We start from the raw sequence: 16924 nt of genomic DNA, 5'->3' as shown, positions 1-16924 counted from the left end.
TGGGACAGGGCTCTTTTCCTCCACCATTCCTGCCTCTCCTCACCACGAGAGCTCTCCTGCATAACATTTCAAATCCTAGCTTTGTATTAGAGGGAGAGTCACTAATCTGCATTGTAACTTGGGGAACAAAGTTCTTTCCTCATTCTAAAGGGGTTCAGTGGATATGATGCTGTTGATTCAAATAGTGCTCTTGTCCATGCCAAACTCTTGGCCAGAGGGAGCCATGAGTGTGGAGAGAGGAGTAATGACCGTGGGATATGACTTCAGCAGTGCCTCACCTCTGGTTATGAGGGTGAGGCAGGTGGTGTTTGCATCTGCACTTGGTTTATGGAAACTGGGTTTGTGTCCTGGACAGGATGAGGCCAGGAAAAGGGGGTGTAGAAGAGCCAGATGCCATGACAGAGACAGGCCAAATTCACAGGCAACACAGATGTCCAAACCCAGGCATCACAGCAAAGACCCTGTCAAGCATGTACTATGCTAGGTGTAGGCACCCCACTTAGGTCCTGACCATGGACACCTCTAGTGTGACCTGTGCTTTAGTCACCTGTCTCCTGGGAGCAACTTGCTAACCTCTCACTAGCCTTTCCTTGCACAATCTACTCACTTGTCCTTGGAAAGTGCAAATTGCCCTTGTGAGCAATCCCAGACAGTCCTAGAACTTCTAATGCCTTTGGGGCCTGAACCCATCCCCCAGTACTGGCCCTGTCCCAACATTCCTATACAATGGGCCAGACATCCCTATCTGTCCCTAGGGCTGCTCATGGTGCTCATTGTAGCTCTTCTCTCAGGGCCTCAGCTTTCTTCCTACACTCTCCTTGGCACTCAAAGATCCCAGGCTGATCTCTCTCTATGCTGAGATGGCACGTTTTTTCAAGAGCACAGTCTCCCTCATGGACATCCTCACACCTCCCAACCTCCAACCTGTAATACACCTTATGTTGAAGAGGGAAACATGATTGCTAAAAGAGAATTTCATCATTGCAAGTAGCTTTGATTTAGAGCATGCCTTCTGGTGTAGCTGATAGGCACTGGTATGCCTCAGCATATCCAGACTGGTCCTGCGGTCTGAGGGCTGGAGTTCAGCTAGTGCAAGTTGTGGGTCGAGTTGGGACACTGGCCCGAGCCGAGGGGTGGCTCTAAATAAGGTGGTTTGGCAGCTGCCGAAGGAGAAGCCCAGTCAGGCAAGTGTCTGAAGCAAAACAGGGAAGATCTGTCCTGGATCTTCTTGTGAGGGATACAGCAATAGATAGGGCATCCTGAGTGATGGCCTGGGAGGAATGGGAAAGGGCCTGGCTGAAAAACCTGTGGACTATGTGTCCAAAGCCCACTTGTACACAGTGTTCTTCAGCTGGCAAAAGCCTGCTTTGGATGCAGTTACTCATGCAGTGATTTGCAACATCTTTCCACTGGGAGAGAGCCTTTGTACCTGTTCAGCCACTTCGTGTTATGTGGCCTGTGGTATTTTAGACTAAGGATTAGGTGTGCTAAACTCAGATTTATTATTTTGCGGACACAGAGCCTCACATCAGGAATGAGCCACAGCAGGATCTCCCAAGCTTTGACTGCTGAAACATTTCCAACCACATCCAATTTCCTGGATTAGGAGCCGTCTGTGAGGCTCCAAATCCTGCTGACTGCAGAATCTCTGCTTTCATTAAATCAGTATGGAAATATGTTCCCAAGTGGTGAAGATAATCCAGCAAATGTTATCAAAGGGTACCTGGACAAGTGATTTATCCGGGTGAGCCTGATGTTACAGCTTGGGGAAGCAGGAATGACTCCTTGCACTAATGATGCTGGGATGTGTTAGACACACCTCTAAGAGAGGTATCCTGAGAGGTTTCCAAATCTATGCTCCCCATTTCCTCCCCTGCAACTCTGGCTGCTCACACTGGGCTCCATCTTGCCTTTGGGGTGCAAAGTCTCTGGTCTTTGCAGCGCTTGGTGGGGAAGGGAGTGCTCCTGGTCTGCCAGTGGGGTGGTATCCCTGTGGCTGTGAGATGGACACAGCGCCCTGGGTAGGAATGCAGGGAGGGAGCTCGGTGCTGGGTCACGGCCATGGGCAACATGGATCAGCATGTGTCAGCCCATGGAAGTGGTTGGCCCAAGCTGTTCAAGTGCTCTCCTGGCATGAGAGATCAGCGAGGAGACACCCATTGATGAGGGTTAACTTCTCTGTCTGCTAGGGTGACAGGCAGCAGGACTCCTGACAGCACAGCAAAATAGCCTTTGGTTACCTTGGACTTGAAGGATCCTGACTGTGAGGCTGGAGCAGGGGCGTTAGCAGATCTTTAATTGCAACCAGGCAGTGACTGGTTGGGAAGGCTCCAGTCCATCTGCTCTCCACTTGAAGGGCATTTGGCCCAGGGCAGCACAGCAAAGGCAAGTCAAGGAGGAACATTTTAGGAAAGCAGGTTCTTGGTTTTGACACAGAGACGTTGCTGACAATGACTTTGCCTGAACCAGGGTGTTGCTGCATGTCAAGTATTTCCAAGAGCTACAAACACAGGTTAAGCAAAGCCAGGCAATTGCTGCTGAGCCAGAGGGGAACAGCAAACTGGGGAGAGCTGGACTGTGAATGGAGCAAGTCTTAAGTTCTGCTCTAGATGAAGTACAATTAGGGACCTCATACAACTCTGACTTTGAAGTTGATACTATTTTTCTTATTTTAAAAAAGTGGAAATACAACTTTTGACCGGTGACATGAATTTCCACTTTTCTTTAAATAAATCAAAGAAATAGAAGGAATAGTAAAGATAGAAGTGAAAATGAGTTGGGTGCAGCGTGTGTTATTCAGGTTGTACAGGCACCGAAGGCAAGGCTTCAAACCTAACCTCTAAGAAATGACAAATTTTGAAAGCAGAGCCACAAGCTCAGCAAATGCTGACTGCAGAGGGGAGAACATTGCCACCGCTTGTCTGGATGTTGGCTAATGACTTCCAGAGGGCCTTGCAACATAAGCCCCACACCACCACTGCAGGATTGAAAGGCATAATTGTGCTAAAATATGACGCCAAGGATCATTCCTATGCTGCTCATTAGTGCTGGAAGTTCAAGAGCAAGAAAATGTAGCTCCATGCATGAGGGTCAGATGTTTCATCACAGGTGTACTGGAGCAGGAGAGCTGCTGGCTATTACCTGACTGTGGCCACCGGCTCTGTGCTGCTGCAATACCCAAATTGGTGTCCTTGAGGTGCCTTAGAAACCTACCATTTATTGAGCTTATTTCAAGCCTAGAAACAAACAGCTGAGGCATATTCGCTGTCTCATTTTTTGTCTTTTGTTAAAATTACTTTTGAGATGCACCGGGCAGAAGTTTGTTTGCTGTACTTAGTATGCAAATTGTAAGTGAATGTTGTGTTTGAACATGTTGCAGCAACCCAGATGTTGGTTTCAGGTCTTCCAACAAATAGTGCTCAGGAGAAATATGTTCATGGAACACAGGCACATCCTCCTCCAACACCCTTGAGACCGAAACTCAGCTGCATGCCATTTTTCAGCAAGGAACGTGTGTAAAAACCAGTGTGGAATGATAATCCCAAAGAAAAGGGTTGCTGTGAACAGGCTTTGCTGCCAGGAATGACAAGAAGCCTGAAAACACCCGTTTGGTGTTTTTTTTTTTTTTGTTTGTATGGGAAGTGGTACCTAGGGTGTGGGCTGTGATATTAGTCTCCACACATGTCAGAAACAGCAGCAGAGATGCTCAGGAGGTGAGACTGGCAGGGAGCCTGAGCACATGAGATTTTACTCCCTGAGAAAAGCCCTGCTTGGGCCATTGCATCTACTTTGTCAAATGCATTCATCTGCAGCCAGCACATGAGCCGGAGTTAGGGGCACATCTCGTGCTTGGAGAGCCTCCAAAGCACATGGGACCACAAGGCATCAGCACAGCTAAGCAGAAGCCAAGGCAGGCAAAAGGCCAGCTTGGCCTTTCCAAAGGGGAATGGGGCCCCGCAAGACAGCAAGGGCTGGAGAAAACAGAATTGCATTGGGCAGACGTGCAGCTGCTCTCCCTGGGGTCCTGTGGGTGGCATAGCTCACCATTCCTCAACATGGATGCATCCTTCTGGCAGAGACAGAGCGATGCAGCCTGGGACTGTCCTCCACAACATGACTGGGGGACCCTGAGTCCCCCAAAAGGCCCTTTGGGGTTTCTGTAAGTTTGCCATCCTTCCTTAGTGCCCCAAAAGTTTAGGTGTCAGTGAGCTCTGTTAGGCATTAGCTGCTGCCTGCCACCCTAGAGCCAGCTGTAACAATTACCCTGGTAAGCTGTCTGTTATCTGCCAGGATCAGCTGCTGAAATGGGAGGGTGCTTCAGCAGGGCTTGGCACCCACATTTCCCTGAGGCCTATGCTATTTGGGGGGAGAAAGTGCAGGGTGCTTTCTGATGCTATCACTGTTTGGAGGCTGTGGAAAGCACTGGGATGTGTCATCCCTTGCCATGCTGCTGGTTCCCATCCCTTGCAAGGGGGCCCATAAACCCTTGAGGCTGGTGGGCACACACACATCACTGCTGTGATGAGGCTGTTTTGCTCTTTTGGGATTTTGTGCAAGTGGATCCTTCTAAAGAAGCCCTTTGCAGAGCCATCTCTACCCCTGCCACCAAGAACATCCACCCATCATCATGTCCCACACAAGGGCCTTGCTCTCCCTCACCTCTGGCTTCTCCAGCTTCCTTTACACCCTGGGCAGAGAGCAGGTGCTGAAGCAGCTCACCAACACTCAAGCTGGGGTTTACCAACCTGCAGCACCTGGGAAGAGCTAACCTTTGGTGCTCAGCCCAGTCCAGGTGTCCACTGTCCACACCTCATGCAAAAGATAAGATACACACTGAAGATCTCCTTGGTTCCCTCCTGCAGATCCTGAGCTGGGGCAGGTTCACAGCAGCAGCTCGTGAGGTGGTAATGCAGGTCATTTTGTCAGGAGCATGAGCTCACACATCCCCAGCACTGCCAGCGCAGACATACTCTCCCTCTCTTCTGCCCTGTGTTCCTGGGCAGAAGCTCCTTGAGCTCCTCAATCTTTCCCAAACAAAGATTGTGTCATTTTTCCAGAAGAGAGTCAAAGACCAGTTCATGTCCCAGTAGAACTGGATGACCTGTGAGAAGGGCAGAAGCATGTTAATGCACTTAGCACCAGAATAAAAACCATGACTTTGTTCTACAGGATTATAGCCTTTCTCTTGTTGTAATGGACATGGAGGCTGAGCGCTGACAAATTCCTGGAAGAGGCGGGATGGACATTCCTTGCACATCCACACACCAGTGCTTGGGTGGCAACTGCTGCTCACTTGACAATGAAGCCTGCTTTTCTCACCCAGCATAGAAGGTAAGGGAGGATCCATCAGCCAGCCAGGTATTTTTGGATATACCCTCCCTTCCCTATAGCAGCTAGTCTGTGAGGCATGTCCACGCTGTCTATTCAGCCCATAGCAGGTTCACCAAATACACCATGAAGCCAGGGGCCACTGCACCATCTAAAAGTTTCCTTGTACAGGGTGGATTATCTTCAAAAGCCATGGACATCTGAGAGGTACTGGCCTCCAGACCCTCAGGCATTTGCTCCAGAAGCAGGCAACAGCTGGGATTCATTATTTCCATTCCCACCAAAGCAAACAGGTTAAAACCAGGGAGGTTGTCCTGGTCTCTGCACTGGCTATATTTAATCAGGCATGTTCAATTTGTAGTATAATCCACCTCCTCCCATTCAAAGGGAAGATGGGAGATGAGAGTAGTCCCCAGGTCAAACCCATGATAAGGAGCTAACTTTATAGGGAAAGCTCTGTCTCTACAAGGTCTGCTGTTGTGTAACCTTGCCCGGAGTGGGACAGGAGCTCTGCAGGACCTAGCCCTAAGCCAAGCTCTGGGCAAGGTGTCCCCTATACCAGGCAGGGTGAGCATCTTGGACTTGTTTCACTGGCTCTGCTGGGAGCAGAGAGATTGTTCCTGGCAGGAGCAATCCAAGGGCCACTACTGGGTGCAGATGTTGGGTTGGAGTACTGTGACTTTGGTGCTGGTGAGCCCCCAAAAAAGGCAACTTCTTTAGAGCTCAGTTTTGGCACCCCATGAAATGCCTGCCAGCCCAGGGGCGCATGGAGAGGTCCTGAAATGGGGGCCAGTCTTCACACCCCTTGATGAATGCCAAGCTGCTGTCTGTTCAGGATAAGAGCTGTTAGGGAGGGAAGTCTCCCTGGGCAAGCAGGCATGAGCTTTGACTTTCTTGGAGAGAAACAAGCAGGGGGAAAAAGCCCCAGCCCTCCCAAAATGCACCCCTTCTTAACAATAGCACTGTCAGCAAGGACTTGTGCTGTGTGACAGGGCTCCCCATGGCTCTTAGGGACTTATCTAACCCCTAACAAGATGCAGGGAGACATGCCATTCTGACAGTCCTTCCCTGGAAAACAAAGGCATTTGTCTCTCTTAGTGGTGTTCGATTATTTGGGGGAAAGGGAAGGAGAAACAGCAGAGAGCAGAACAGGGCCTTGCCACATGTGGTGCTTTATTCATCTGCCCTGGGGGTGCAAGCTCAGCTCTGTGGGCAGGGAATGTTTTACCTGCTGAGCAAGTCCATGAGGTCCTGTGCCCACTAGCAGGGATGAGAGGTGGAGGGAGAGCAGTGGCTGGGAGAAGGACCCATCAGGTCTGGTGGGGCTGGGCTGCTGAGGGACAGCCCTATGAACAGACAGAACCGCTTCTCCAGCCATGAAGGTTTGGGTCTGAGGAGGATGGTCAAAAGTACAGTCAGCTGTCAAAATCAGCCAAGGTACGCAGTCTTCCCTAGCTGGCAACCCACCTACTTGGCATAGGCTCCCACCCCACCTTTTCTGGGGCCTGGTCCTCTCTCAGAACGATCCAGCCAGTCTCTTTGCTTGGGTGCCACAGAGGAAACAGGGGTCTTTTCTCCCTCTCCTCCTTCTCCTCCTGCAGTGCTGACAGCTTTGGCGGGATGACCGCCCGTCATGCTCAACACTCCCTGCTGGTGGGTGAGGGTACCCATGAACTTGCTCGACAGGTAAAACCTTCCCTCCCTGGGAAGTCTCTCCCTGCATTTTATGACTGCTTACCTCTGAGCCAAGAGAGGCAGCTCCAGGAGAGGGCCTGACTGGGTGCGGAGTGCTGTTTTTCTCTGGGATTTTATTACTTGCTTTGTTTCTCAGGGTGTCTCAGTTGGCCTTCCTTCAAGCTTACCGTTGCTTCATCACTATCCACTCTTTTCCTTCCACCAGCCCTGCACAGACCCCACACATGGCAGAGAAACCACAGGCAGCACCTGGCACCTTCTGGAAATCTGTCTGGCCAAAACACCCACTGGTGAGCCTTGCTACAAGCTCTGGGTAGATTGAACCATTCAACATCCTTGTGACGTGTCTCATGGGCTGGGGAAGAGATGGGGATCATGTCGGACTTCTGCTGCATTCCCATCTCCTTCTTATCCCTGGCTCTGCTCAGAGCAGTCCTGACAGAGAAAAACCAACCCCTCCACATACATACATGCCATATATGCCACATGGCATATCATCCACATACATGCCCCATTCTTGGGCATCACAGGGTTGCTGAGGTTTGGTCAGGTCAGCCTCAGAGATGCTGGGCTCAACCTCTTGAAAGCATGCAATGTGAGTGAAGACCATGACTGACCAAAGCTGTTGTGCTGCTGCTGCCTGGAGAACACTCTCAAGGACTGACCCTGGATGCTGAGCAGCTCCTCATCAAGTTGCCATTTCCCCTTTGTAAAACTTGCTTTCCCACTGCAGAAAGGTTAGTCTGTGCCTAGCACATGGCTGCATCTTAGCTCACTTGGGAGATGGTTTTACCTCTCAAGGTGAAATGGAGATGCTGGTCTCTGCACTGCTATTCCTATACAGAAGTGGGAATATTCTTGACCATGCTGTGAGCTGTTCATCCCTCTTTCAGGCAGGAGAGTTGGCTCTGAGTGGTAGTCTCCATGGGGAGACTGGACACTTTCTGAGAAAGGCAGGCTCTTGCCAAATAATGTGCCACGAGCACTCTCTAGGCAGAGGGTGAGAGCTGCTGGATATGGGATGGCCTAGTTTACTGGTCATGTGCTCTCCCTTTGTTGTGGAGACTCATACATGGTTCAGGAAGGTTTGCATCCTTTGGGGTTTTTTGGTCTGGCACAGGTCTGCAAAGGCAGAATAATACCCCTATATGTTTGCAGGACCTCCCTCTGTGCTGAGTGCCCAAGGAAGGGTGGCTCAGCCCAGCCATGCAGATCCCCAGAACTGTGCCAGGGTATAGGTACCTGTAGTGGGCAGGGAGGGATGAATCCCAGGAGAAGTCAGAGAACAGGACATGTATTATGTTTCACAGCTGAGCTTATACATATTTTTTAGCTTTCTGCAGTATTTCTAGAGACAGTATACCTTTTGGTCCCTCCAAGAGGCTGAAACATTAAATGCACTGCTTTTGTTTCCTACTTTCCTTTTTAATGCAATGCTGTTCAGTCTTTTGGGTTGGGTGCACATGATTCCAGACACAGCATGATATCTGATAAAGAGAATCGTCCAGCACTGTCATACCATGGATCAGATCTCAGCAGCATCAGCAGTGCTGATGGGAATGCAGGCTTAAGCATGTAGCACAAGAGAAAGTCAGAGCTGGTCTGCTCAGGGATAGCAAGTAGTGGTTTGGGATGAGAACAGGGATCCTGAGACTTCTCAAGGTAGCTCTTCCCTGTGGGATTACCATACATCTCTGGATCCCTCCCACAACCCACCAAAACAATTTCAACTGTACATTTTGCAGAATAATGGCACACTGGCTATTATCACAGAAAAACTAAGTGCCTGGATGAAAGCCTGCCTCTCACCCACACCTTGCACAGGTGGCTCCCCTGGCTCCCACTGCTGGTGGCACCTCAACACCACCCTGGCTGCAGGTGGACCATGTCCCTGTCCTCCTCCGTGTGCAACCAGGACAAGCACCGACAGGCCCCAGCTCCCCAGCAAGCCTTTGCCCAGCTGGCAGGTTTCAGCTCTGCCTAAAGAAATGTAATGAGCTCCCTCTCTGCATTGCACCAGGGTGCCAAGCCCAGCTCCACTGCTGGCTGTGCCTGTGGGACTTGTGACCACAGCCTTGGGATTGGCTGGGATAGCCGGGCATGCTGTGGTGGCAGCCTCAGTGGTGTGGCAGCTGCCCTGCTCTGGCTAAGTGTCTGTGGCCTCCTCCTGTTGAAACATCACCCCTCGAGGGCAAACCTGCTGGGGACCAGTGAATGAGTTGGGATGAAGGTGAAGGTTGCCATTACATCATTAAGTTTGCATTTGTGCAGCTTCCCAGCATCCTGCAACCACAGTCCCAGGTGCTCTCCTTCCTCCTCCCTGGCCAGCCCTGTGTAGCTGCAGAGGAGAAGGGACACTGTTCTGTGCAATCTGGCTGCTCACCCACTGGATTGATAACTGCCCTTCACGTCAGCCTGGAAATGGGCACTGCACATGCATTTGGGATTGCTGTATCCATCAGAAGGGATTGCAGATGGCTGTGGATGTTTCTCCCATCCTGCTCCTTTCATAGAGATTTAAGTACCTGAAACTTCTGCTAAGGGGTTTGCATCAGTACCTGAACAGATTGCATCCTTTTTCACTTTGACTTGGAAAGGCAAAACCGATGTGCTGTTTCTGAAAAATAGAAGATGAGAATCTTGTAGTGATGCAGCTGATGGAGCAATGAGTAAAGCAGCAAGCAGGGTATCTGGTGTTCATCAGGAGTGGATGAAGAGTACTGCATAAGTCAGCTTTTGAAAGCAGAATAATGTGCAAACTGGGAAGCATACATCTACAGCAATTAAACTATAGAGCACTGGTGGAGGGCATGGTCCCCTGGAAGTATGTCCTGGCACAGAAGGAGCTGATTAAGCATACACAAGAGAGCTGTGACTTGGATGCAGACTGCAGGGCTATTGGCCACATTGTGTGCCATTTTCTCTCCAGGACACAGCCTTGTGCTTGCCAGCAAGCAAGCTCTCCTGAGCAAAGATGCTTGCGTGACCAAGCTGCTGCTGACTGGAGCTGTGGGCTGAAGTAAGAATGAGCTGTGATGAGAAACAGCTCTGGAGCAGGGAGCCGCAGCTGCAGGGTGGCTGGCTGCAACCAGGCAGCCACCAGTAGTTAGGGCCCTGCAGTGTCAACAATGTCTAGTAAAAGAAGCTGACACCCAAAGTACAGCCAAAATTGTCTGTGGGTTTAAATCCAGCTTTTCAGCTCTTGGGAAGGGGTCTTGTTGAACAACTCAGAGGAATGAAAGATTAGAGTGTGCAAAGGGACAGGATTTCACACTCTTTCCCCAACCAGCTGCCATTTATCAACCCATACTTCTGCAAGCTTGCTTGTATCAGTTGGGATGACATGACACCCCACACCATCCCATTCTGATCTCCAACCTTCAGCTGTTCACCCCTGCCTGGCAAGCCTCCTCTCTTGTCTCTTGAATGTAAAAGCATTCCTATTGCTGAGCATCAGACTGATGTGAAAACAACTGCATTTTTTGCAGCACCAGCTTGTGTTGGGTTTACAGATCCACGGAGAAACTCTGATGTGGAACCTCCCACTCCTTTCCTCCTATTGAGACAGACAGACAGACAGACAGTAGGCTCAGGCAAGAGTGAAAATGAGGTCTTTCTGGAAAGCAATTTCAGCTGCACTTCTTTCTGATCAGTTGTATTTTTGTCTCTTACCATGCCCAGCACCAAGGCCTCCAGGTATCACCCAGCTGTGTGCTAAAGGATAGGGTAACAGCTGGTCTTGGCAGGTTGGATGGTGGCAGGGATGCACAACTCACACCATTATGTGAGGAACAGTTAGGCAATGGAGTCTCTGGTAGTGGCAACGGAAAGGTAAAAGGAAAGAGATCATTTAATGTGAATATTATGAAATGGAAGAAAAATCTGGTGTCAATTAACTCCAGCCAGCATAATGGGAACACAATAAAGGAGCCTCCTACTTCTAGATTTATTTTCAGTCTAAAAAACAATAGTCCAGGGGATGGGACGATGAGATCCCTAGACTGATGCCTTACCAGGGTTGTCTAATTTACTTACTGCACCTGGCATATCATCCAAGTTCAAGAGACAAGGAGCATATAAGGATGATCCTTTGCAGGTGTCTTACTCCTCTGCATTGCAGAACTGCCAGGAAAAGAGGAGGAATTATGGGCATTAGACAGGATGCTTCTATGTTCTGAGCTTGGAGGCTTGCTGTCAGTTGTCCCAGGGAAATTCACATACTTCTTTCCCAGGTAGATGTATCCAAGTCACTACAGGAATCAGACAGATTTTCCTGATGCTGTTTGTGCCCCATTGCTGGACATGCTGTCCTGGAAGAATTATAACACAGCCAAAGGAGTAATGACAGAGATTTGAATTGCATCAGCAAGCAGGACTTTGGGGTCTGCCTCAGATCCCACGACTTAAAGGGTGTGCCAACCAGGACTGTGTGCTATTTGCAATGACCAGATACCCCAATTCCCAGGTTGACCTAAGGATCAGATATGCTCCTTTAGAAGGACTGTTCTACTGCTGCTGGGTCATCAGCAAGTGACAAGTAACCAAGAAGAAGACTACTTCTGTAGGAAGCTTTTCTGAGAATCCTTAATATCAGGCTGCTCCAACACATAAGTGACAAGAAAGCAGCTCAAAAACCTGAACCAACAGGCAGATTTCCAGCAGCATTGGCTCAAGGGCATTCAGAGTTGCTTATGGACAAACAGGAATCAAACACAGTGTGGGATTGCTCAATGACATAGGTCCTTTCAGCCCTGAAATTGTTGTGGGAAGGCAGCTAATGAGATGTGATGAATTGCAAGGCAGTGAGCATCATGAAAAGACCTAAACACAGCCTACACTCTCCACTGAGGAGTATGGCCACCCTGTCTCATGAGCTGGGCCAGTTTCCAGGTAACCAAGACTGTGGCAGGCACATGACCCTCTAATTGTACTGGAGTGCTGAACAGCAGCTTATTGCCATCCTTCACACATCTACCCCCAACCTTGGCAAGTGCCAAGGCACTGTTCCGTGCCACTCTCAGGATCTGCCCAAACCCAGCTGAATTAAAAGCCTCCAAACACTCAGCCACCAGGAAGGACACCAAGTCAGGAGCACCTCTGTTTCATGAAGGAAGCCTTGCTAGGGTCCCAATCATGGTGTCCCAACAGGTGGGAAATCTCTAATCTGCAGCCCACAAAGACTCAGTTTCCTCTGGCTTCTATGCTGCAGGGATAAACTACTTAACTTGCACATAGGCAGCTGTAGTATGATAGTGGAGTGTACCTGGAAGAAACAGAAACATGGATCTGAGTTGTTTCATCTTGCTTGAAACAGGACAACTATGGAAGCAATTCCTGCCATTAATTTTACCCAGGTACCACTTTCTGTCCAGCTTCTATGGAAGCTAGGCTAGAGGTTCAGCAAGGGCAGAAAGACTGGCACAGGACTTTTGAGTGACCTAATGTACAACTGTGTCCATTTAAAGGACAGGTTTCTCTCACCCACAGCGTGTGAAGAGAGCATGTCAGTGCTCAGCAATATCCTCTACAGACTGGAAACTGCTAGTTGCTGGAGCTGCACATCCAGCAGGCTAAATTAACAGGGCAGAACAACCTGGATCATCACAGGCGGCTGCCCTGTGATCTGGAAATGTTTCTGGCACGATGTCTCCCTTGTCTCCGTGCTGAAGGCTTACAGAGCTGACGGTGCTTTGCTGCAGTGGTGTAGTGATGCTACAAAGACCAGTAAAACTCTGAAAGCTGGTGGAGGCCTTAACGGTTTTTAGTTGCCCTCAGCAAGTTCAGCACCTCCCAGGGAGTATAAGGAACACCAAAACAGCTTGCCTGCCAGGGGCACTTCCAGTACATTGTCCACACACAATTCCCAGGCAGAGTTCAACAACAGCAGCAGTTCCTAGATGTGCATAGCCACGTAATTCTCCTGGGCTGCCTGCTGAGTTTTCTGGGGTCAGAGTCCACAGAGCAAATGAGGCAGCAGTAAGGAAGGAAAAAAAACATGGATTATGATAGAGAGATGGCAAGGGGGAACTTGAAAACCCACGTTATGGTGGGGAGGGGACAATGCCTTGAGTGAAGAGTGAGGAGAGGGAAGCTATGCTGCAGAGAAGGGACTTCTAGACACACTGCTGCTGGAGGAAGAGTAAATGCTGGTTGGTACACCAGGGCAGGCAGTAACAGGCTGCTGCTCCTCACCTTCTCCTCATTGTCCTCCTCCTCCCTGCCCCAACTGCTGCGGGACAGGGTGGGGCCAGAACTGCCTGCCTTGGCAGAGGGGGACTCTCACATCAGGTTGGGCAAGTATCGAGGGAGCTCTTAGGATCATGATCTTTTGTTGGCTCTGGAGGCACTTTCCCATGCACAAAACACTCCTCTGTCCTGCCAGTCTCAACACCTTCCAAATTCTCCCAGTTCTATTACCATGTCATGTGGCTGAACATTAGCAACTTCCCAGTGAGGATGATCTCTAGTTCCTCATGTTAAAGGCATCTACTCACAGATTAATATCTTTGGGCTCATTTGTTGTCTTCCTGAAGTGTTAGTCACTTGACCAATTCGACACTCTTCCATGATGAAATGGCTGACTTGCCTAATGAGAGGATAGCAGTGGACATATACCTTGACTTCAGTAAGGCCTTTGACACTGCCTCCCACAAAATTCCCCTAGAGAAGACAATGTAAGTACGGGCTGGCTGAGGAAACAGTGAAGTGGACAGGAAACTGTGAAGAGCTGGGCCCAAGGAATGCTGATCAGTGGCATAAATTCTAGCTGGAGGCTTGTAATTAGGGGTGTCCCCCAAGGGGTCAATACTGGGCATTTTGTTTAACATCTTCATTAATGAACTGTAAGATGAGGCAAATTTGCTGGTGACACAAAACTGGGAGGGGCAGCTGACGCACCAGAAGGTTGTGGTCCCATCCAGAGTGACCTTGAAATGCTGGGAAAATAAATTGGCAGGAACCTCAAAAAATTTAAAACTGCAAAGTCCTTCACCTGGGAAACAATAACCCCAGGGACCAATAAATATTGGGGACTACCCAGCTGGAAAGTAGCATGACAGAAAAGGACCCGAGGTCCAGTGCTGGGTCCAGTTCTGGTCTACTTAGTACAAGAGAGTCAGAGACATACTGGAGAGAGCCCAGAGAAGGGGCACGAAGATGACTAAGGGACTGAAGCCTTGCCCAGAGCAGGCAATGCTCAGCAGGTTGCAGCTGACATCATCCAGCCAGTGGTTGCCACAGTAACTGCACTTATGGATGAAGGATGGGAGTTTTCTGGTGTAATACAACAACTGCCACCTGTCTCGGTGTTGTCTCTGTTGCATGGCAGGAAAGGGCAATGCAGTTTTCTGAGGATGAGAAAATAAATAGCTTTTCCTACAGTACACCAAGTGAGGGCTTCCCATCTGCTTCATCTCCTGCATGTTGCCACAGCTCAACACTTCACAGCCCTGTCTTCCCTGGCAACCGCATTGCTTCCCTAAACACTCAACCCAAGAAGAAAAGCTGTGCTAGACAAGAAGAAATCAGCTGACTTAGGCAAGAAGCATTGCTTTTTTCACTTCCAACAGCAGATGTTATCTGCAGCCCTACCAGACCTATCCCAGAAGGAACCAAAGCCTGAACCCCATGAGGATCGCAGACCCCTTATTGTCAGCAGCTGAATGGATATTTGACAGGCTTGGATAGGGAGCTCATCACCCCCAGGGGTTCTCTCAGTCTACCTTCCTAACAAGATCTGCTCACACACACATTCATTACATGCAGGAGCAATAGTAGTGGGGGAAACCACACAAAACCAAAGCCTGACAGACCTGATGGACCCCTACAGTGCTGCTTCGTCCCTGTTCAGAGCAGGAGCAGCTGCACTGATGTTTACAGGACAGAAGTCACCCCTGCCTAATGTCCTCACCTACATGATGAGCCAAGGGAAAGACAGATAAACACTTATGCTCCAAGTCCACCTCTGCTTCATAGCAAAGCCCTCATGGAGACACACCAGATGAAAAGAAGCTACATGGTCACAAGGGATCAACCATCACCTCTGCTGAGCTCTGTTTTCAGCAGCAGTCACATGAAAAAGACCTACTTGGCAGGCTGACCATTTGGAATCCAAAGGACAAACTTCAAAGTATCTTTAGAGAGGGTCCAAGCACAGGCTGGAACTCTGACCAGATACTGGATTTCCTGTTTCATTTCCAGTGTGCCAGCATGGGAGACTATAGCCTCCAGCTGTAGTTTCTGTATCTGTGGTCTGGGAGAGCTAGAAAGAACAGAGCAGACAAATGTTAACCCTCAAAGCACCCTAGAAAAAAGGGGGCATGTCCTGGGGATGTTCTCATTGTGCACAGTCTTCTCTGTACACCCACATGTAACCAACACAGCCTGGGAAATTTGCAGGCATACTGAGCATTTCCAGCTGTGGCCCCAAAGTCACAACAGCGCTTCAAATTTCAGCCTGATACAAGAACTGAGAGCTCTGAAAAATAAACCAGGGTCTGGGTATGTCTAGTTTGGCAAGCCAAGTTAGCAGAAACATCAGGTCTCAATCTTGCTCTACTTAATGATGCACGTGGCCACTCCTCTAGTGGCCTAATTTGAGATGGGATAGACCAAAGAGAGAAACTGGCATATACAAAGGACACTGATTAAGGTGACAGGAAGTCTTCAGAAAGCTCTTTGGATCTTCTTTTATTTTGGAAGGCTGTTTCCTAGATTATTTTGGACCAAAAAAAAAAAAAAAAAAAAAGAAAGGAAAGGCAGTGCTTGGAACTATCCTAGAGACAATGAGTCAACGAGTTACATTCAATTCTCCCACTTGAGCTGACACCACACTACCTTACACAGAGTGCAGTTTACTGAATATTAAAAGCTGATCTCTCAAGCGGAAGATGTGGTGCTTGATTGCTATCAACAGCAGTTAAAGGGTTCTGACAGAAAAAGGGGAGAATTGGCTCCTCTAGGAGGAATGGAGGCAAAATTCATTTGAGTCACTTCCGAATTTTCTTACCCAATCAGTTTTCTCCCTCTGGGCTGGGACTACAGAGAAACCCAGGACACAGCAGGATATAGTTTGTGGAGGGCGCAGGGCCCCTTACAAGGCCTCCCTGGAGAGCTATTGCCTAGGTAAGAATTGCTTAGTCACAGTGACTGGGCTGAGGCACCCTTCTCCCCACTTTGGAGACCCACTTTATCTCTTTGTAAAACTGTTGGTCGTATTTCCTCAGCCCCAAACCATTGGTTGTTCTGCCAAGCCATACCTTCCTTATAAAATCTCCTGCTTCTACCCAGTTCAGTGGAATGCAGCTGTCACTGGCCACTCTTTGCAGAAGAAGACAATAAAGAACTTTGTGGAACCTCTACACAGCACTTCCCATCTCTTCTCCCTGCGTTGGCTGAGGTACCTTGCAAGCTGAGCTGAAATCACTAAAAGAGCTGATGGCCTGAAATCCAGCCCTTGCTTGCATTTGGTACCTTGCAGCTGAGACTGACCAGGACCCCAGACAGGCTGTTCCTTGTGAGACCTCTCTATCCAGGAATTCTGTGGCAACCAGCATGCTGTTCCTTGTGAGACCTCTCTATCCAGGAATTCTGTGGCAACCAGCACACAGCTCCAACAATAGTCTGGTTAAGGTCACCCCAGGGATACAGCGACAGCCTCCCTGTCACTTAAAGCATAGCATAGTCAAGAAGGGTCGCAGCAAAACCTCGCCTGGGCAGTTCTCAGCCCCCTGCAAGCTCTACGCACATAACAGAGATGGCACCTCACCCCTACCCCAGCAGGGCCACACAGATCATTGGGGTCCACCTGGCTAGCAGAGGGCAGCCTCCAGGTGCAGCACAAGAGGTCACGGTTCCCCAGCAATGAATCCCTCATGCTGTGAAACACAAAGGCAGCTGGCAA

Source organism: Cinclus cinclus, chromosome 4, assembly GCF_963662255.1.
Source record: "Cinclus cinclus chromosome 4, bCinCin1.1, whole genome shotgun sequence".
NCBI lineage: Eukaryota > Metazoa > Chordata > Aves > Passeriformes > Cinclidae > Cinclus > Cinclus cinclus.
This window is presented reverse-complemented; position numbering follows the sequence as displayed.